Consider the following 23,600-nt stretch of genomic DNA (forward strand, 5'->3'; position numbering starts at 1 on the left):
CTTTTTTGTTTAATTTTAATGTTTATCGTGCAAAACCAAAATATTCGTAAAATTGAGGTACATTTTAAAATATTTACATATATATCTGTACCGTAATCATATGCATTTTGATTCTTTGACTTACGTTAAATGAATTAAACACAATACATGTAATGCATTATACATGCTCGAATACTAAATGTTTTACATTTTAATTATTGACTATGATCGCCATACAAATATATATATGAATATGTCTCAGCTTTTGCAATGATCAAAGGTCATTTCGACTTATTTCATTGAAACCATGTATTTTGAATGTTTGAAATGAAATAAAATCATCTTCTTCTTATTCTTCATTAAACTGTAAAAAACCTTCGCATCAACCTATATTGTGCGCCTATAAGAAATATTTCCTACCCGGAAATGGAAAATAGGGACGCATAATAAAAATCACTATAATGTTTACAGTCAGAAAGTTTTAATTTGTCAATGACTTTTCAGTGACATCAGAATTAATATCTGAAATTGCATGTTTATTTCCCGTTTGTAGCTCGGACTAATACTTTTACTCTGTGATTATTACGGACAGCAATACAAGTTTTAATATCGTATTTAAAGCTTGCGAATCACAATGAAATTGACTGTTGATACGTGCCATTTATTTGGGAACAAATCGGAAAGAATTCTGGAAGAAAAAGTATTCGTAGCATGAACCTTTCAGAGTTTTCAATTAACGATGACATTTGGGGTCAACAGAGCTCTGATAGGACTGTCACCTACGTAGAATGATATATATATAGTTAATTAAAGTCTCATCAATACATCAATATATACATTGCATGATAACATAACATAATATTGAGTATTGCCACTCAAATTAAGAGTTATAAGAGACTATAGTTACAACACCACAATATTACACTTAACGGATGAATTACTTATATAGTGATAACAATTTATTTATTTGCATAATAAGAGAGAAGAAATGAATATTAATCTTGGTATAAAAATATATTTTAATAAGACGGAAATTAGAATACTTTAGGAGGGGAATTAGAATACCGAAAATTAACTTGTCAATGAACTATCATGCATAATTAAGAAATGGAAGTAAAAGACCTATTATCATCGCGGTCAGACCGGACATGAACTAATTAGCATTTAATTTTAGCTATACATAATAAGCAATAAATTAAAGCTAAATTTAATTATTTACATTAATAAAACATCCTATTATTAAGAATGGTGTTGCAGGTTTTGGCACCAATTCTTGACAATATATTAAGTGATACAATAAATGACAGCTTATCGTTATCAGACATTACTTCGATGGTATAATATACGGTGCCCATTTAGGAAACGATTTCTACATTTAGACAACCTCATATTTTAACATACCTCACGTGACCTGCCACTGTTACATTCTCATAAACCCATCATGGGCAATTTCATATACTGCCATTCACTGACAGTACGGTTTTTACCAGTTGACATGATAATCTCATATAACATGCGCGTATAAAAATATACATTTTTTTGGTCAGCAGTACATGCGACATAAGCTTCCAGACTACATGATAACATCATTTTTATATATTATATTCGCTTCGATACTGCATGTTCACATTATTGGTATAATTTATATACGCTTCCATTATACATGTTGATAACATATATTTATGCAATATACGCTTCCATACTGTATGATAACATCAGTTAATACGATAACCTTATTGCTTAAATTCCACATGACCAGATAATCGTTATATATGATGTTCGCTTCCAAACTTGAAAAACATGTTTCACCATTAATCAGTATATACGACACCTAACCGCTCTCATTCAGACTATATGATCACATTATTAGTATAGACAGTACCTAACGGCTCCAATTCTACATGACCGTATATTCGTGATATATTATATACGCTTCTATTTCACCATTGGTCAGTATATATGATACCTAACCGCTCTCATTCAGACTATATGATCACATTATCAGTATAGACAGTACCTAACGGCTCCAATTCTACATGACCGTATATTCGTGATATATGATATACGCTTCCATATTTCACAATTGGTCAGTATATATGATACCTAACCGCTCCAATCCAGCCTATATGATCACATTATCAGTATAGACGGTACCTAATGACTCCAATTCTACATGACCATATAATCGTGATAAATAATATACGCTTCAACACCACTTGATCAAACGAATACGCTTGAATGAAGTTTGATCACACCATTCGTATATTCTGTATACGCTTTCACACTACATGATCACATCATCAGCATATACCATACACGCATTCCACCCAACATGGCTTAAACATCGGTACCCGTGGCGGTTAAAAAATTCATAATTCATAAGGAATTTATACTTGAATGGTGGATGGGGGTACACAACCGTCAACCCCCTTCATTTCACTGAGGTATTGAAATGACACGTATTAAATCGTTGATGTATTTCAATCTTTCATTTAAAAATATTTTAGTGGACTTGCTTATGGAAATACATCAATCAGTGTTGTTTTTAGGGTTTATTTGCCGGCCTACTGAGGAGCCACTTTCCCTTGCACACCTCCCGCTAATCCGTCTCTCGGTATAAACGATAAACGATTTAATACTTCAGGTTCTCATCATCAATAATACATCATCGGTACATACGATAAACACTTTTATAATACATAGTCTGACCATCGGAACAACCGATATTGCTTCAATACTACATAGTCTTACCTTTGGAATATACGCTAAACACTTCCATACTGTTTAGCCATACCATCGGTACATACGATATACGCTGCAATGATACATGTCCCTAACATCGGTACATTAGATAAAGGCTTCGATACTACATAGCCATATCATCGGTACATACGACAAACGCTTCCTTACTACGTGGCAATGCTATCGGTACATACGATAAACACTCCCATACAACGTAGAAATACCATCGAAACATACCATAAACGCTTCCATACTACATGGCAATACCATTTGTACATACCATATGTGACTCGTATTAAATAGCCACACCATCGGTTCATACGATATTCGCTCCCATACCTCATTGCCATACAATCAGTAAATACGATATTCGCTTCCATACTACATGGCCACACCACCGGTACATACGATTTTCGTTTCCATACTACATGGACGTACAGTCGGTACATACGATATAGGCTTCCATATAACATGGCCACATCATCAATGCATACGATAAACGCTTCCATACAACATGGTCATACCATCGGTATATATGATATACGCTTCCATACCACAAGACCATACCATCGGTATATATGATATACGCTTCCATACTACATGGCCATACCATCGGTATATATGATATACGCTTTCATACTACATGGCCATACCATCGGTACATATGATATATGCTTCCATACTACATGGCCATACCATCGGTATATATGATATACGCTTCCATACCACAAGGCCATACCATCGGTATATATGATATACGCTTTCATACAACATGGCCATACCATCGGTATATATGATATACGCTTTCATACTACATGGCCATACCATCGGTACATATGATATATGCTGCCATACTACATAGCCTTACCATCGGTACATACGATATACGCTTCCACACCACATAGCCATACCATCATTAAATTCGACTTATTATCAGTACACCAGATATTCTTTCATACTTCATAGCTACATCATCTATACACAAAACACATCAACAATTTATTTCATATACGCTTCTATAATTGTTGATTTTAAATCTTAACATTCTTGACGAAAGACACTACTTCGTTGGGCTGATACTAGGCCAACCGTTGTTTATATCAAAGAAATGACTAAACTGAGTCCTCTAGGATCGATTCGCCAATATACTCGGTTTCACCAAATCCGACTAATCACATAGTTTTTAAAAATCAATTAGATTTGCTACCAATCGCTTTTGAATACTTGTCTGCCACATATATTTGAATCAACACATTATCTTAGGATTAACTAGTAAACCATTATTCTGGAATGTTTGTGCAACCTTTCAAAACATCTTATAATGCAATAAATTCTTACTAAATAATTTTACTTTCTGAATTTTAAAGGCATTTAAAGCATTATTGCATATAAGATTTCTGCAAGCGATCAATCATTTCCGTCTGAAACTCAAGGAAAAGGTTTAATCACCTTGAGGAAACATGATACACATAAATATATCGGCAATCGGTAAAAACGTCCATAGCAAGATAACACTTTTTAAATTTCAATGCACCTACACAATTTAGTACTTATGGAAACCAATCAATGTTTTAAAAGAGCTGACTTATAATTCGGATGGTGATCGCATGCGTTCTCCCTACAAAATCTGAAATAAACTATCATGAAATATAAACGTTTTTCACTGTCTGCAAGATTGATTTGTAAAGCTCTGCACTTCTGTTAATAGCCAAATACGGAACGGTTTTACGAATTACATCTGCTTTGGTTCCAAAATTTAGAATGGATTAGTTTCTGAAATTACCAAGGGTTTTTTTTCTTTCCAAATCGAGGTTTGCTTAGATTGTTCATAACTACGTTGAATTTGACAGACAGCATTACAAGATTCTAAATCATATCAAGCACGTGTCAGTCACAACGGAATTGCCTGATGATATATCGTCTTCAATTCCGGCCAATTAGGTTAGAATTCAAGGGAGAAAAAGATTCGGATCATGATTGTTTCGGAAATTCATTTTACGATGAGACTAGGGCGCTAAGAAACAATGATAGATTTTGTCTTATTCTATGATTACCCTGTTAACGACACACACCATTTATTTTTCCCCTAACCCTAACGATAAGGGTCAGGGTGCTGAGAAAATTTAATAGATTTTGTCTTGATTACCCTGTTAACTATATATACCATTCATTTTATACCCTGACCCTAACGATGAGAGTGAGGGATCCTGTGAACATTTGATAGATTTTGGCTTCTTTAAAGATTACCCTGTTAACGACATTATCCCTTCTCCTCTTTGTGCTTGTGGCGCTGTTGAAACTGTGTCACATTATCTCACTCAGTCTCATAGATATCAATTAATGTGTGATCGTTTTATTCATGATATGCTTGTGCTGCTACTCTAGAAAATCTTCTTTTCGGTAATAATCGCATTATCCTTGATGCCAAGTCAAGCTTGTTTTTAAAAGCCCAGAGATTCATTGCAGCATCAAATGGTTTTGATGCCTAACAGTCGACACCATTGGTGTATCGATCGCTCTTCATCGGGACAGTGTGTGTGACAGAATATATTTGCGTTTTTTGTTTGTTTGTGTGTTTTTTTACTATTAGTATTTTAAAACATTCAAGTTAAATGTAAAAGAAATATTTTGAAAAGTTATTATAATATTATTTACAATCATACTGTAAACATCAAACACTGATGCAATTCTATGCAATTCGTAACTCAACACCGCTACATGTAAGGCATTAGTATAAGCAATTATAGTGCTTGTTTTCTAATCCATTATATCTTAATATTGTTGTACTATCATTTTTGAACTAAATAAAATATGTTTAAACTAACGACATTCACTATTCATTTTATACAATTCTCCTTACGATGAGGGTCAGGAAGCTGAGAAAATTTGATAAATAATGGGCCGTTTGTTCAGAACTGTATTAGATGTTACAAAGTTGTTGATGCCATGTTTGTTATCTTTCACATTGTGTTTAGCTCTGTCCGTTTCACGGATCACTTTTGATTCAGTAGTCCTGACGATAATTAAGTTAACTGTTTCAGCTGTACTTGTTAGGCTGTAGGCCACTAGGCCTGCAGACTGCTATAATCGTAGATCGGAATATACCATCGGCTGATCGACATATTAACATTTTAACAGTTTACGAATAAATACGCGCACGGGCGTATGAACCCCAACGCTGTTCAAAACATTGAAAACGGTTGTCAATGACAAAGTTTACATTACATTTACATTACCTAGTTACCAATCTGCTCTTATCGATACCTAGTTTGTTTAAGTAAGCTTATTTATACTCGCCCTCGAGCAAGGCCCATTCGGCGAGTGTTTCGATAACATTGTTAGTCATTTTATGTTTTTGCATCATAGTGAACAGACTGAATGTAACCTGGTTTAAGCACCCTGGATCTTTAACGTGCGCCAGTGTATAGCACTGTCACCCGGGCTGCCCATTTTACATCCCTTCCGGAAGCCGATTAGTATTTGTTTAGTTGTGCGGCGGGGAATAAAATATGCGACCCCTGGATTAACAGTCAAGTGTGTGACCACTAGCGCACGGATCCACCACACAAAATATATATACAATATATTACTAAATGAAGCTCTGTAGTGAGTATTCATATTAATATGTTATGCGGATAATATAGTGTGAGTAAGCTGCGTTTTCGAGTAATAACGGAATTAAAATCACAGCAAATTTGAACATCGAAGAGTTACAAATCGCAATATAAAAAGCAAAATTCGCCAATAGTTTCAAAATGAACGCATACTAAATTTTAAAAGATACATTCATATATCTGAATTACATTCAGGGTTTTCCTGAAAATTAACCCTAACAAATCGTTAAAACCAGAAATTATATTGATCGTATTGAAGATGCAATTAACCTCTCATTTGGCGTATGATATCAAACTAAAATATTTTAAATAAAATTGGGATATTTTAATTCATCCTATTCATCAGTTATTTGCTGATTGTTGTTCATTCATAAGTATTTTTGTTATGTTTAAAATAGCCTAAATCGGCTCTTGCTTGACAAATGTTTTTTAGATTGTTAGTTTGTAATGACTTATTCTACTATGTCGTATGTACCCATTTACTTGTGTAAGTGCATACACATAACCTTTAACCAAAACTTAATACATATTTTACACGTTTACAATTAAAATCAAAGCGCTCAAAGTGTTGACATGCATTCGACTTGCTACATGTTTTTGTTTTGTAAATATAGTCATTCAATTCCGAATGTAACGGAAAGTGTATGAAGATCTTTCAATTTGTCTCAGTAATTTCAGCCCAGAGTCTTAAGCATGTTCCATATGCATATTTATAAGCCTTTGAAATAAATCTGTTCATTTTGTCAACGAGCAACATAGGTTAAGGGCAATATAAAGATACATAAGCACAAACAGGGAATAAATAGTGTGTCGTTGACTCGACCCAGAAGTATTTTGCGTGAGGATCATGTCATTGTAGAAGACCCTGCTCTTACTTAACATTTCCAATGCATTTGGTTAAGCGGTCATACTCTGGTAGTAAATTAAACATGGCTCAATCATGTTTAAAGTGTAGAGTAGTTTTACTTAAAAAAAAACTTAATCAATTATCCGTGGCATTGCAGTGTTTACGAAACCAAATTTTCAGATAAGATATCCTATGCAATTGAGGTCAGACACCACTAAATACATTTCGTATATATTCTGTAGTCAATTGACCAATTTGCATGCAAGATAAAACTGATTTAATTGGCGTTACGACCAAAACGCCATTATTGAAAGAAAGCTCCACTTGTGTACTAAACATTAAACAACGTAAGCAAAAAGTTTCTCCTAAAATAAATGAAATCGGTTGCACTTAACCACTGTTTATTCGGTAAAATGACAATAAGAGGACTAACAAGTTGGTGAAAATGTAAACAATAAAACGTAGTTCAAGTAACTCCAGCATGTTCAGCCTGTTTTTGAAATCACAAACCATTCAGCTTCAAAACATATGAATATGGAAGGTAGCCAATGGTCTAAGATGGTATTACCATGCTTTGATTCATGGCCATGGTTAATGAAAAGACATAATGCATGCAACAATGAGTAGGCATTTCCAGATCGGTAAAATTTGCCATTGAGTATCACTCCATGCTGATTATTTGGGTATTCCAAATAATAAATGAGCATTTAAAGTGACTGATATTTTATGATTATAATTTAATTGAGATTAGATTTAATTAAACAGCCAATTCTTCAGAATTTTGTTAAAGTAAACAACGTTGTTAACGCCATCGCCGTTAACATATCTTTCCTGTTCTGGAAGTCAAACTGTTTTAGCTGTATTTCTTTATCTTTAAATATGTGAGCGTCACATCAAATAGTTTCCTTTTAAAACATAACGACGATGTCGTTTATCAGGTTGTTTACCTTAACAATGTTCTCAGTTGTCCCATTCATAACAACATACATCCTGTATTTAAAAAATTGCCATTTTGGCACATTGCAGACACATAGCGATTATTGTTTGTTATCGGCTTGTGAACGAATTGTTGTAGGAACCTTAATTAATATGTGCATTGGTCAAAGTGGTCATGTTTAGTGGACCAAATAGTGGACCATTTGTTTTTAAAGGTCATGTCCGCTCAATGTATTCAAAACGTTTTATCCTACAAATTTTAAACGTTGAGGTTGATATCGACCAAGGAAGGAGTAACTTTTGCTCAGCATGGGTTTCGATTGATATATCGATATCCTTTGACCCTTTGGTCCTCAATTATAGTGGGAGTATCAATCACGAACGTGAGATTAACACCATTGATTTGAGGTCAGTAGGTCAAAGGTCAGTGTGGCTATGAACATTTATCGGTTCAAAACTGTGTCATATATTTATATATGTAATGCGTATTGCTCTAATTTACTCACAGCAAAAACATAATAAACTGAGGTCATTATTGGTAAGGATCCGAATTCAGTGTTTTAATCCGAAGTCAGCGACTGAATGGTGTCGAATCTGATCAAAATTGCGATCACTATCCAACGCGCCGTGGATGTATCTACAGTGGTGCGGTATAGGAGACACGTCTTTATTTGTAACTTTATATTTAGAATGTTCAAACACCATTAGAACGTACCGAAATAAATGCATGCTATGGTTTGATAAAATCCATAGTTGAAAAGTTCTATAGCGAGTTATAACGATCATAGAAACCGGTTAGAAATAACACTTTCACCTCTCATATCTGTTCAATAATTCAGATACAATTCCAATACGAAAAAATATACATACCAGATAAGTGTTCAAAGAGAGCAATTGTTTCAAGCAACTGGCATTCAAAACGTCAGTTATATAGGCCACCGAATAGTGGGATATTATGAGGTTCTTGTTTCAATTCTTCATGACGGGTTATTGCAATATAAATTAATTCTTTAAGTTCGCGACTTAATAACCATATCAATAGACAAGACACTTAATTCTTCTAAAATTCAACCGCATTGTCCGTAAAAGGACATAATGCATTTAAAGTAAGACCAAATGTGTCAGTAGTCCTCGTTCGAACAATATACTTTGTCTGGCGTAGTAGCATTTTGTTTTGGAATGTAATCATGATTCTGATATACGAGATAAATACATTCCCTTGTATTACAGAAGAAGACAAATTATGGAAAATTTATACAAGTACTTTTATCAAACAATAAAGCCTGTTAAGAAAACTTAATATCTGTGTATATAACGCCTTTTTTAGTTCAGTTACCAAGTATGCTGCTAGATACAGAATTGTGTGTATAGTCAAATAGTTCATGTGTTCATGGTTCCATATCTCCTCAATGGCGACAAAGTCGGTGTTATGTAGAAGGTAGCTGCAATACATTGGCTGTCGAGGCATGTCAGTTGGTCTATGGTTTACTCAGGCGGTGGCTTGTTTATCCGGGTCAACTGCGACAGGCTGAATCATGTCGGCCGTAAACGAAATAGTGTGCTTCCGCAACCAATCCATAAAATGAGAATCAATTGCTACAAATAGTGATAAAAGTGGAATAAAATTATACAATGTACTTGATACCTGAATATCTGTATTCCTTAAACTTGATATTTGGCAAATGTCGGTCATCATAGAATTTCATTAAACCTTATACATGACGATGACAGACGGCTTATCCAAATTTAGCATCATTTTCTCTTCTACCATCAAAACCGTTTCTTGTACCAGCATGGACAACGATGGTCCGCTGTGCTTGGCTGTACAGAGGCTGTACAGAGGAATGACACCCGGTGTGTTTTCATCTTGCCAACATTATTTACTGTTAATGCAGTGTAAATGCATGTCGTCGACATAAACGAGCTGCAGCCCCCTGTTCTTCATCTTTTCTTTTCTTGAGTGAAGGGATTGACGTTTGTCAGCTATATTTGGTCAATCTGTTAAGACCTTTTATTGTCTCTTGTTTTTTTTCCACTGAAACCCAAGCTGCTTTAATATTTTTGAGTGATTTTACTCTTCCGGAAAACTCCACTTCGGAAGAGAGGACGGTGTGCTCGTTTTTCGGTGCGGGTAACTGCTTTCTTATCTTGTAGATTTCGGAGAATTTATTTCGAATGATATACATGTAAAAACCCTAAACAAAAGTTTATGGACCCTCTTCGTTCTATTGCGTGAGAGTTATGTCCCAATTTCCCTTTTCTCTCGTCTAGTTTGGCGATTCGACTAACGCCGGCAGGTTTTGCCGAAACATATGAATATGCTTTCTGTTATTCAAAAACCATTCAAGTGTTATGAACTGATTTTTTGCATCTAGAGCAAAGACAGTGAGTGTTGTCCTTGTGTGACATAGTAATTCTTACTTTAAGGCTTGGGTATTGTTTGACATACATATGGTCCTTATGTAACTATGACAAAATTGTGTACATTTAAAAAATAAAAAGGAAACAGGTTAATTAAGAACCATTCGCACTGTTATCAAAATTGGCATTGCTGCAAGTTTGTAATCGGGATATATTTTTCCGTCATATCCAGTCTCTGTTTTGTTATTAAATAGGACTTCCGAGCGTCAAATTTCCAATTATTCGAAGGTAAAATAATTTTTTCCCTAACCTTATTATTTTAATCACATCCCATGAAAGTGCACATCAAACATTTTAATTACAGGTTTTTGATAAGCAATGCATATGCAATGAACTTTTTCATCAAATGATTTTTAACTTTGATAAGCTAGTTTTTATGTTTTAGATTTTACGCCAGAAATTTCCGGTAGCGATAATTGTTTTATAGTCAAGTTAAATATTGCTGGAATAGTTCCGGTGAAAAGACTCCACCCGTTGAAGATCAATACTGGACGTTGAACACAATGCAGGTTTATTCTGACAGTTCGTTTATTTGTGTTGCAACAAAGATGCATTGCCTCAAACATGGCACAATTATAGAAAAGAAATTCATTTGAATATGTTTTAATACTTAAAACTAACGTCTCCAGTATAAAACATAATGATGAAAAGCGATTCTACCTTGTTCTCTTTAAACATGACGAGAAACGCCCTTTCGACTAAATTAACCAAATAAAGTGTTCGTTGGACCCCTTATGCTGTCTTTCTATAACACTATGTAATCTGATCCAAAAACTACTGCTTTTCAATTTATTATTGCATATTTATTTACATCAATCATGCATCATATTCGTTGAAAACGGGTGTAAGCCTCTAGGAATCACTCTCGAGACCATCCTAAAGCGAAAACTGTACTGTGTCCTTTATGAGGCGTCTAGAGAACGTTCCACAGATAGGGATCGAAACCACTACCTCTTGAAAAATCACTTTCACCCTTACGCCTAAAACATAAATATTAGAAACCTGGGTATTACATTTTAGTGAAGTTTTCTTCATACTCAAAACGCATCTTATCCATTATTGGCACGCTAATAAAGGAATGATTGAAACACTTTTTAGCCCTAAAACTATTTTGTATCTTTTAATTTCTTTTTTCAAAGTTTATGAAAATTAAAGAAGTCTGATGTATTTGAATTTGAACTATGTTTTAAGTATATATGAACCCAATGTCGTTATATACTTGAATATGTTCAAAATATTGATGCAGAAAAAGGTAAAAAAGAAGCAAACTTCTATTACTCACTACTATTTATGTTTTTTCTTTGTTAACGTAAAACTTATGAAAATAAAATATAAAAGAGATGTGATTGATTAATTGGTTTAAGATCTGGCTCTCACCGAAGAGGTTGTTGGTTCGAGGCCCAGCAGAGGTACTTTCTTAAGGCCTCTAAGAAGGAGAACGGTACTGGTTTCTACCCAAGAAACTAACTTGGGATTGATTATTACCAGCTTTCAAGAATATCTTTTCAATCGAGGAAAATAAATTATTATAAGACAAAATAAATGAAATAATTAAAGATCAATTATTAAAATGAGATATTTAACATGAAATAGTTAAGGTCAGGAAATTGGTTTAATTAAAGATCAATTAACAGAACGAGATATTTCAACGTAAAAACTTTAGGTCGGGAAATATATTTGTCACAAATGAACTCTGTGACGAAGATGTTGGTATCGCAATGTTGTAGTGAAGGGGGCTTTAGGAATTTCCGAAAATACCATAAATTCCGAAAATACTATCTTTACGTATAACTGATACTCAATGATATTGGAAGAGCTAAATTGTGACAGGTTAATTTTAAAGCTATTTACATGTTGGAATGCAATTGTACAAAGACAATCTAGATTATTACGTGTGTTGTGACTTAAAATATACAATACAAACCTTTTACTCTTCAACAATCTGTAAACTTATTTCAATACTTCTTTTCCGAATAAGATCTCTAAAATCAGAGCATTATAACACGGTATACTTAAAAGCGATCACTAGAATATATAGCATACTTAAATTCTTATAAATAAAGACCTTTCACAGCTGTAGCATCGTTGTATTCATAGCCAGATGCATTAGACACCATTTAACAACGAAAATATACACCAGCTTGCATTAAGTGACTGGTATCACACTAGTTACGCAATATCGTATTAATCTTGCCAAGATCGAGATAATATTGAAAATGAGTTAAAACAGGATAAAATTTGTGTAATGTGGACAGATTGATATTATTAATATGCAAAAGTGCATCAGATAAGGGGAAAGCTGGAGTAGCAGCAGCAATAAAAAAAACTGCGCATTATCACGTTTTTATTAATTTTACGAGATAAGAGCTCAGAGAATACAATTTGCTTCAAAATGCAGCATGGGATTACCAATGAAATAAATTGGGACACCGACAAACTGCATTTACACATAAATAGCACGATGCATTCAGCCGATTTTTTTTTGTATTTTAAAAGAACGGAAATGAAGTATCATTCATCATAGACTAAACAAAAAATTAAAAGTTTTTCGACCTATAAAAGAGGATATATAGAACCATAGTTTAATAATTATCGAGGGTGCATAACTTGATAAGATATAGCAAGCAGCTTTTGAGTGTCTAGACAAAGTTTGAATTTTAAAAAATGAGCATGACGAGATAACTTTGCAATACACTGAGTTATTAGTATTTCATAACTTCACATTGTCGCAATATATCTAATGACCCATGGTCGTTTTTGAGTAAGTGGCATGAAATATTAACATTATTAAAAACATGAACAAGGGGGAAAAACTCTGAAATCAAGTTCCCCGAGGTTCTTAAAGGGTGTACAATTTCACATCATCTCTCTTTGTACCAAGAAGGTGGTAAACAAGTGCCAGGATAAAATGGTAAGAAGAAGAAGAAGGCGAAGATGAAGGCGATGCACTATTGCTAGCTGACGTTATAAAATACGGGTTTTTCTTTTATAGCTTTAGGTAGTCGGTATCGACCAGACGCTTTGTTTGAAGTATAAAGTCAGAATTACTATATTTTGTTTCAATAATTCTGATGTTTGTTTTCAGGATATGTGTATCAATAAAAGAATGGTAAAGATGGTTCATGTTTTGACTTTCATAATAAGAATTGCGATTATCCAATTTAAGGAAAGTTATACGAGTAATAATAAAGTTGCTTTAAATTTGTTATGTTTAAAAAGTTTTGAATTACATCGAAAATTGAATTAAAACGGTTAAAAATCGTGGAATTGTTTGGTATGATAAATTTTGTATAAAAACAACGGAGTATAATGTTACCCTGAGTCGTGAACATGCACTGTGACGGTCATGGAAAAAAATATTAATAGTATTAGTATCATTGTACTCAGTAAACTATTCGCTGCATTTTTACGCTGTTTTGTATTGCTTTTTAGTATAATGATGTCATTATTGCATGTTCATACACGTTCATACGATATCTAAATATCAAGTTCAGCCAAGTGCATTAAAAACGGATATACTACTACAAAACTGCATGCAGTCAGTATTATGAGTTTGACATAGGGACTTTATTTCGCAAACATGTTACGGTATACACCAAAAAAGCAACCGCATCACCCCCAAGACGGAGAAATGAAATTGAAAGGCAATCTTCGTTCCAGAAATATACTGTTTGCATTTTGGCGCAAGACAATCTATCAAATACAACTGATAACAAAAAAGATGACTTGAATGGCATGTTACGTAGACAATGGTAAGACAGGTAAATATATTTAACCCAATAAAAACTACATATTAATTACAACAAGAGCGGCTTTCTCCGCTGTGTAATACCACCATAAGCGTTAAACTGGAACTAACTGCGATATAAAACTTCGTAGTTAAATATGCCCTTTAACCATACACAACTGGTGACAACTTATCTAAGTTTGTTTGGATCCAAGTCATAACAAACGCCTTGGCATATTGTTTTTCGAGATAAACACGCACATAAAAATATTAATCTCAAGTTTAAACGTGATTGGAACCGATTAAATCATATAAATGCCCATAAACTGAAGCAAAATTGAACGTTTCCAACATTGCCGGATAATAAAACGTACAAACTTGTTCACATTGAAGGATTAGTATTAATCTCAAGTTTAAATTTGACTGGAACCGATTAAATCATATAAAAGCCCATACACTGTAGCAAACTTGAACGCTTCCTGATATTGTCGAATAATTAAACGTACAAACTTGTTCACATTGAAAGATATAGTATTAAGTTCTATTCCCAAAGCAATAAAGGCAAAACAGCCTAAAATTTAGTTATTCGTCTGAATTAGAATAACAGCGATGATATAATAGCATTCGACTTAGATACTTGTGTTGCTTTCGGGTTTGTATCATGAGTATTTTTATGAAAAATATCCAAATATCGAAAGGATATACTGAATAAAGTATGCCTATTCGTGTAATAACACTGCCATCAACATTTATATATTATTCTCGTAGGCATTTAAATTCCTTTACTTTGTCTACAATTGTAATAACACTGCCATAAACATTTAAATATTATTCTCGTAGGCATTTAAATTCCTTTACTTTTTCTACAATTGTTTCGTCTAGCCAGTGACATTCAATAAAACACGATGAACACATGCTAAGGATTTAACTGTAATTAGTCGTTCTTAAAAAGGTAACACATTTGAAGCAAAGATAAGTAATGGTTACAAGATAGTAGTTATGTATTTACAAAATAAATGGATTGCTGCAACACAGTCGCATTATTATTTTATTAAAACTTAAATTTATAACTGTGTTGTGGTCTATTCTACCCACCAATCCTCTTTACCTGGTAATAATCATTAATAGCTGATTTACTGGAATAAATGTATTGAAAAACTTGAAGAATACTTCAAATGAGTTTTCCGAATTACATTCTTAAAACGAAAACAAAATAACGCGGTAAATTTAGATACACAGCGTAGGTAAATGTCTATAAATAAAGGACCCTCCTCATGTGTTTAGTGTCTGACAGGTTAGATAACATTAATCAAAGAAGTAAAACAATAGCTTGCATTATTCGATTAAAATAGCATTGAATGTATCACGCTATCTCAGAAACGTCGAATAAATGTTGCGTAGATGGCGATAATTGTTATTTGTAAATACTTTATAACCGGGAAGTATTTGATTAATGAGGTTAGTTTGCTATTGTAAATACAACAACAACATCAACAACTTTTATTGCATTCAGGCAATAATGCCTATAGCATACAAACAGTTTATGAGCAATCAGGTAGAAATTAGCGAGAAGCATAAAAATAAAATGTGAACATAAAGATAAATGATTGTTAGTCAGTAGTAGTAAATTATTTTGCAATTAAAGGTAAATCTAGAATGCTTATATAGAACATTTTGTTATTAACAATTTGATAGAATAAAAATTAATTCACCAAAGTCCGAGTGTTTGTTTAACAGAAGTTAGATGTAGTTGTATTTATCCAGTCGTGAATATCTTGAGCTAACTCGAGTTTTTGTATGTACTCAATGACTTGACACCCACGTGCTATGTGGTACTACAACCAACTTTCTATGAATGAAAAGTATTATACATTTGTGAATGACATTCCAACCGTGAATATATAGCGAATTAGTTGCAGCAATGTATGGTAAGTTGCAATATTTTGTATGGTATTATTCATATGTAGACTGTCCAACTGGTGGGATTGAATAATGATGTTATTTATTTTAAGTTCTTAGGTTATTTGCATGGTATATATAGTTTGCCATATTGATGGTTGTGTTAATAGTTTCTTCGCATAATAATTTTGTAAACTTGTGTATATTAGGTCAGTGGCAATAGTATGGTTTAAAGAATTGTTTACGTACATCCCTAAATTTTGGACATACTAAAAGAAAATGGTATTTTGATTCTACTTGGTTTTTACTGCAGTTTGTACAAATTCTCTTTGTTCTTGGTATATTGTTATATCTCCCCGTTTCTATTTGTAGTGTGTGAGAACTGGTTCTAAATTCGGTTAATGCTATTCGGTACTTTTTACATTTAATTCGGTCTAGATAATTTTCAAGTACAACTTCGTCTTTAAATAGACAGTATGTTTCAAGTTTACTAGAGTTGTTTATTCCTGAGTACCATGACTGTTTATAGATATCTGTTATTCTTTGAATAATTAATGTGGTGTTAATTTGAGTTCTGGCTTGGTTCACCCATAAGTCATTCATTCCGCATTTTTGTAGAATGCTTTTTATATGAAATGCCCAGTTGGCTTTATTAATTGATCCATCGTCCACTGTATTTTTAAGCAATAGTCATTGTGCAGTTAAGAAAAAAATGTAGGCAACTGAAGTCACAAATTAAGCACGAGCATAACTATCTTAATTGTTAATTATACAAAATAACAGAATTCTACAAAATAAAACAAAAGGATTGTATCCAATATATCATTCACCAGACTGAACCCCTTTTATCTGTAACCAGACGCATTCAGCAAATGCACATATTATTCTGTAAATAAAACACGCTGAAATACCAATTTCTTCAGTTCAAACATATATTTAGGCTCAATTAGTTAATGACTGCCTTTCAACGTAGTTTAGTAGATGATGTTGATTACACATTCTTTGAAAGCGATCTTGTTTTTCTATTAATTGGATAAACCAGAGGAATATTTTATTTATTAATTTGACTAAAACACCTTACACAAATTTGACTATAATGTTTTGTAAATTCAAGCTTGTATGCTTTTCGGCACAATGATTCACTTGCTTCTTCTTTTTTAAAAAGGATAATAATTCTAAACTATGGTCCATTAAACTATGAGAAGGTCTCACAGAAGTATGCAACGCTTGACAAATTTAAGGTGAAATGCATAATCTGTTATTTCAATAACTGTTGACGCTTCAACCCTTAGAGCGTCCAACAATCAAACTTTACGCTGGTAACGCAAGAGGTTGATCGCTGAAAACTTCGTTTATATATCTTTATAAACTGAGTGAGCTGATTAATATCAGTAGTTGAAAGTTTAAACCGTTTAATGGCATAGGGTCAACACCAAATACATAGAACACAAAAGCAAACAATCACAAACCAGAAACATGGAACAACAGCACAAAACTCAAAAACAACACATTATATATATAATTTATATACAAAACTAGGGGAATTTATTAAGGATTGTTAGGTACTTCCTTTGAACGATCAGTAAAATGTAAATATACTTGGGTTTAAATTAGGGTTTTAACACTCGAAAACCTCTTAAAGCCCCTCCTACGTATATGTGTTTGCAACTATTAATATGTTTTGGTTAATGTTACAAAATTACGTATAGTGTTCCTATGTAACTAAAATAATTATCGCTTGTCGAAAAAAGTGACGACTCTGGCAAATCCCGTAAACACCCTTGACACCATATATCAAAGATGTTATATAAAAGTAAGCATTAATATAATTATTAAAGGTTTGTTAGTTTCACACTCTTAAAGCATCTTAGACATTTCGAATAAATAATACGAGGACCGAGATAAACGTCGATGTGAATACTTTACAGACAGCAAGTATTTGTTTAATGTGAAGAGTTTTAATTGTAAATATTCATTGTGCAGATTAGACGAAATATTAGGTAACCAAAGTCACAAACTTAGTCTGAGCACTGTCACTATGTTAACTGTTAATTATACAGAATGTGTTACAGAATTCCCCAACATACAATAGAGTGACTACATATCAAATTGGTCCTAGCATTGACCAAACTGCAATCCCTTAAATGCAATATTTTTCTGGATATCAAACATAATATTGCACTTTTGTCACCTATTTTTTATAATATGATCATACAATCTGAACGTACAAACTAGGAAAGAGTCGTTGTTTTACTAACGGGGCCAACGCAAAAAAAACAACGTATGTTCACATAAGCACACCGTTTTGTTACGTATCCCTGAATAATATGGAGCGCATGTGGGGAACCAACTCACATACGTTGGATGTAGCAAACATTCAATGAAAAAATGCTTTCGCCCTCGTTATGTCAAGCTACCATTTGTTTCGCTTTTAGTGTGAGGTGCATTGCTATATAACATTGTGGTCTCGAAGGAGTGTTTAAAAATACTTCGTCAATTTGAAAAAAGCTGGCTTTTGTCCATCACTTTCAGTAGTTTACTTTCCTATTAACTTTTATTGTAAGTCAGTTCTTGTCGAAGATAAGGATCAGGAGATTAAATTAGAAAGAATAAGTCATTGGAATGATGGCAAATTTAATGCAATTTTAACTTATTCACATGCAGAAAATAAATGATATTCAAAATGTGTGGCCACGCTTTATTTGGTGAAGAAATGATAAACATTGTTGTTTCTTAAATAGGAGATCGAACTTCTGACAAACATGTTAAGAAACCTGTGAAGAAATATCCGAAATTGACCCTACTAGAGCAAATGTAAAAGAAAGCAATGTATATAAGTTGAAACATGGAAAAGCATGTGGCTAAGACCAAACAACATATGAATACAGTTTATCATCGTGTGATATTGTAATTGATGTGTATGTAAAACTATTCAATAGTGTGTTGCAAAATGATATTCTACCAAAAACTTAGATTGTTTATGTAATACTTCCAATTTTTAAAAATAAAGGAGACATATTGTCCCAAAGAAACTACAGACCAATTGCAATTGAGCTTTCATGGTAAACTATTTACTGAAGTATTAAATGATAGACTTTCATTTTTTCTTGTAGCAAATGAATTGCTGTTAAAAATAAAGCTGGCTTCCGAAAAATCACAGCATAATAAACCCACAGTCTTTTATTAAGAGAAAAACCTTCCTTTTGTTAATATTGATAACACAAAGCATGTTTGTTCTATGTGATGAGTGCAAATAAAGCCAGTTTAAATTTAAGATATTATTTAGTTTTAATCAGGGGGAAACCCATTATGTCCCTTATTTTGTTGCTTTGTCTGTGCTGTTACTTTGTTTAATGTAACATTTTTCCTTGTTCATAACAGTACAATGTGATGCTCGGATACACATATGTAGTAATATGTAGGACGTCACATTGCAAGTAAATAGCCAGGTATGATACGTTGCACGCTGTACATGAAGTTTCAATACTGACCCAGAATTTGATGATCAGTTTAAGGTACAATTGCAGGTTTGATACGTTGCACGCTGTACATGAAGTTTCAATACTGACCCAGAATTTGATGATCAGTTTAAGGTACAATTGCAAACCACTAGGCTCAAGACCACAGTTATCTGCCCCCCGTTGACCAAGATCCGGATGTGAATACAGAAACAAAGAGTGCTTTTGTTCAAGTATCAATATTTTATTAAAATTGAATGAAAAAGAAGCAAAAAATGTTCTTTTTGCAGAGAACTTGACTGAATTTGACACTCTATTGCAGAAATTGATAGTTTTCAATGTAAATATTGGAAAAATCATAGCTTGTGGAAGTCTGAAAATTAGTTGTTTGTAGCCGATTGACTCCCTGGCGGAAGGGTTATGTATTTGAACTCAATTTTGACAGTCGGGTCAATGGTCAACATGGTGTTTTCTTGTGATTATATTTTGTGTCTTGAATTGTTCTAGAGATGCCATGTCCTTGTTTTTCAATTGGGGTGTGTATAAAGTCAAAAGCCAGGTTAGTGTCTATATGAAACATATAGTAAAAATAACTGTGGTCTCACGCCTGATATAGAGGAAGCTTTTGGAGGGGTGGCCTATTTTAAATTGTTATAAATTCTTAATTTATACAGCTATCTGGTTGAAATTTGGCCAGTTGACAGTGCTTAGCCATAGAATATTGGTGTTTGAGTATGAAATGTGAAAATCTTATATTACATAATATAAATTAATAATATATAATTTTCTTATATATTTTTGACATTTTTAAAAAAAACTACTTTCACTTTCATTTTAACGTTTGAAATAGTTCCAAATGATGGTAACTAATGAATGAAAGCCTCACTTTCAATTCCAAAGTATAAATGGAGGGATTTTTTTAACATAGGAAGCAGACCCAGGAGGAACTGTCTGTTGAAGAACCCCCCCCCCCCCACCAAGCTGCCCACCAGAGGCCAAGCTGTACTTGGTGTTTGCCAACATCCTGTAATTTGTAAGTACTTCAAGATAATATATTAGAAAATGGTATCCAAACTGAAGTACAAAGTGAGACAGTTTGGTCATAAAAGCCCATTGAGACTGTTTGTTCCATTCCTAAATGAATTTCTTTCATGTTGTCAATCATTTCTGATGTGGCTTTGATAATAATATTATTTTCTAATGAAACTGCTGACTTGTATCAGTCTTTGGTCTGTATTGTGCATCTATTCACACATTTTGTTTGCTCTTTTAAGCAAACATTACAATAATTGCAAATTCTATAAGCAATTAAACAAAACTTACTGCACATAGGATGCAGAATGATGTTTTATTTAGTGTGCATATGATTATCAGCTTATGGACAAGAAAACATATACTTTAACAATCACAGCAACACAATGAGATCCCAATTTTAAAGAAATAATGCCACCTTTCATTAATTCATTAATTCATTCTATCAATCATTCATATATATTCATTAATTCATTCATTTATTCAGTTTATTCATTGAAAAACTTGACATTTCTCAAGGCAAAATAAATAAAAAGTGAGCAGCTTTCATAAAGAATGGAGCCTTTTCCCTTAATGCATTAAAAAACACAACCTTAATACAGTATAAATGTTTTAAAAACCCTAATTTATTGCTTATTTTAATAGCCAGCCTGGTTGCTGTAGCCACAGAGGAATTTTCAAGGACAAGAACCAGTGCTGGTAAAACTGTGGTCTCGTGTGGTTTTCCATACCGGCTCTCGGCGAGGATTTTCAAGAAAGGAATACCATCTCCAAGTAAGAAGAAATTCTAAGCATGTCTGGTTTGAATGCTTGCAAAATGCATCTGGGTACTCAATAAGATGAGATTTACCTTTGAGTTGTTAAACACTGATTGCAAAATGTCCAAAAGACTATATATTCTATTAAATTTGTCCTGAAAATCTTTGAATTCATGAACTTTTCTGCATATTTATCACATTTATGACTATATTAAAGGTTGTGTATGCCTCAAATGAGTGTTTACAGGCCTTTTTCAAACTTTAACAGTAGTGGCAGATAGTTTTATTTGTGTAAAACATTGCTTTTGTGTCTTGCTTGCAGATCATGATGTGCCAATAAGCTCCAGTTAGCTGCGGCCTTTTCCCCAGGCGGTAGTCCTGCAATCTGAATCCAGGAGATGCAGCTCTGAATCCAATATTTCAGAAGAATGAAGATGTTAGTCAACTCAGTAGTGCTTGTTTGTGTGTAAATGATTCCAATGAGTGAGATTTATAGCAAATCAGGTGTAAATAAGCATCTTATAGACAATAGTGAAGTGCTGTACTCTGAATTTAATGCCAAATCTAGCCTTCAAAACAGATTCTTAAAGTAATTTTTTTTTAAAAATGGGCATAATAATGCTATCTCTGCATTTTCTACATCATGTAGCCACCTCATACATGAAAACACTAGCAGTTGTCATGAATCTTTAAGTTTTGGTGTGTTTTTTGCCATTTCCTTTGTTGCGCCATTTGTCCCGGAAGCCAACAATTTGGCATATAGTGTTGTTTAGACTGTCTATTAACACATTATCACTAAATTTCTTGTGTTAAACTGAACAGTTCTGTTACCTTTGTATATAAGTGGACCAGAAAAGCAAAATTTTGACAAGTTGAGGCATTTCAGTTGGGCTCTATGTCATTTTTTATATAAAACACTAAGCCGATGAAGTGGAAAAACCTTATTTTGCTTAGAAAAAATCTTAAAAGAGTAGGCAGGCCAGTTTTGTGGTGCTGTTCTATAGACACCATTAAAAGCTACAAGGAAAACTTTACTTGGTCAAATTATTCCAATGCATAAGGAAATAATGGCTCTTCAAAGGTTTGCAGCTTAACATTTGAGGAAAATGGCTGTTTCTGCCTTTTATGAAAATACCACAGGTGCTAATACTTGTCTCATTCATTTAGTATTTGATATATCATTGCCAAACTTTCAGTATGTGTTGCATATAGCCTGAAGCTGAACTATAGGAGTTTTGAAGTCTGTTTCTGAAAAAATGTTGCTTAAATAGGCTCAAGACCACAGTTATCTGCCCCCCGTTGACCAAGATCCGGATGTGAATACAGAAACAAAGAGTGCTTGTGTTCAAGTATCAATATTTTATTAAAATTGAATGAAAAAGAAGCAAAAAATGTTCTTTTTGCAGAGAACTTGACTGAATTTGACACTCTATTGCAGAAATTGATAGTTTTCAATGTAAATATTGGAAAAATCATAGCTTGTGGAAGTCTGAAAATTAGTTGTTTGTAGCCGATTGACTCCCTGGCGGAAGGGTTATGTATTTGAACTCAATTTTGACAGTCGGGTCAATGGTCAACATGGTGTTTTCTTGTGATTATATTTTGTGTCTTGAATTGTTCTAGAGATGCCATGTCCTTGTTTTTCAATTGGGGTGTGTATAAAGTCAAAAGCCAGGTTAGTGTCTATATGAAACATATAGTAAAAATAACTGTGGTCTCACGCCACTATGGACATTAAAAAGATGTTTCGATTTGGCGGTTGTAAGTGTATTACAATTAAACAGTGTAAACGAGAGGGTTAAGCCCAGCAGCCAAACAACAATGTTCCTATTTAAGAGTATATTGGCTACGGCCCAATATATACTAAACAAGAAACACACAACGAACACACAACACCGACATACAACACATGAACAAATTGTGACCCGGTCTGAACTGACCGTTTGTACTAAAGCCGATTGGAACAGATCAGATATGTTCTCGCGAGAAACGGTGTTAGAATGGAGACATTAGACTGCAGCACGTTGTTGTGAGTTAAAAAAATGAAATTATAAATAACATCTTTCAAACTACTTAGATAAACAGTGAGCAGATTGCAACAAGCAGTGTGTGTAACTTGGAGTTGGGGTTGTGAGTTTATACATTCATGTAAGTATTTCTTCTGTGTCACTGTTTTTACTGTTTACT

The 23,600-nt window shown here is 33.5% G+C and overlaps 1 long non-coding RNA gene across 1 annotated transcript; it reads left to right on the forward strand.

Annotated features, from left to right (window-relative positions):
• Positions 1–20,583: 20,583 nt before the first annotated feature.
• Positions 20,584–21,941, forward strand: LOC128215550 (uncharacterized). The gene is made up of 3 exons (XR_008258042.1): positions 20,584–20,656; positions 21,301–21,429; positions 21,736–21,941. It is a non-coding gene; the product is annotated as an uncharacterized LOC128215550 (long non-coding RNA).
• The last annotated feature ends 1,659 nt before the right edge of the window (positions 21,942–23,600 follow it).

Source organism: Mya arenaria, chromosome 1, assembly GCF_026914265.1.
Source record: "Mya arenaria isolate MELC-2E11 chromosome 1, ASM2691426v1".
Lineage (NCBI taxonomy): Eukaryota > Metazoa > Mollusca > Bivalvia > Myida > Myidae > Mya > Mya arenaria.